The sequence below is a fragment of the Arachis ipaensis genome, chromosome B6 (genome assembly GCF_059453495.1).
Source record: "Arachis ipaensis isolate K30076 ecotype BB chromosome B6, ASM5945349v1, whole genome shotgun sequence".
In the NCBI taxonomy this organism is placed as follows: Eukaryota; Viridiplantae; Streptophyta; class Magnoliopsida; order Fabales; family Fabaceae; genus Arachis; species Arachis ipaensis.
Window position 1 is genome coordinate 52,045,995 of NC_142441.1, and position 848 is coordinate 52,046,842.

Below are 848 nucleotides of genomic sequence, written 5' to 3' on the forward strand. Positions count from 1 at the left end.
TGCAAACCGGTACTGTGAACTGAAGTACCCGGCTTTTGCAAACTCCAGAAATCTATACCTGGAACGTACCTTGAAGATTCCAGAGGCCCTCCAGCAGTACACTACTGAGCAAATCAAGCAACGGGGCTGGTTCATTCTGGAGAGACCACTGACAGAGGTCAATGCATCTTGGGTTAGGGAATTCTATTGCAACTACTACCTTACTACCCTTGATGCAGTAAACCTGAGGGGAAAGCAAATTCTAGTCATAGAGGAAGCCATAGAAACCATTCTCCAGCTCCCAGCCAAGTCCGATCAGCCAGATGGTTTTGCACAGGCTGAGGAGGACATGGGCCAGATGAAGTTTGACTGGGATGCTGTAAAGGCACGGATAGCTCTCGACCCTGCTGTTCCTTGGGAGATGGGTCAGAACACCACTATGCCTAGAGGGATCAAGAGAGTGTACTTAAATGATGAGGCTCGGCTATGGCATTAGATCTTGAGTAATTTTGTGATGCCGAGTACTCACGAGACGGAGATCCCGGCTACCATGATCACCCTCCTTTGGTGTGTGCTGGAGGGTAAGGACATATACTTACCTCGTTTTATCCGGCATTATATGGCCAGGGCCCACGTACGAGGCACCCTCCCCTTTCCTTACCTGGTTACACGGCTAGGTCGTCAGGCTGATGTGCCTTGGGAGGATGCCTATGAGAGACCACCAGCAGCGGACTGCAGGAAGATCATCCCGCACAGCAGGAACTTCCTTGCTTTGGGCTATAGACCACCACCTGTCACTGCTACTGATGAGACAGCCCCTCCGTCTGCTGGACCCTCTTCATCCACAGCTGCCCCAGCTGCCCCTGCTG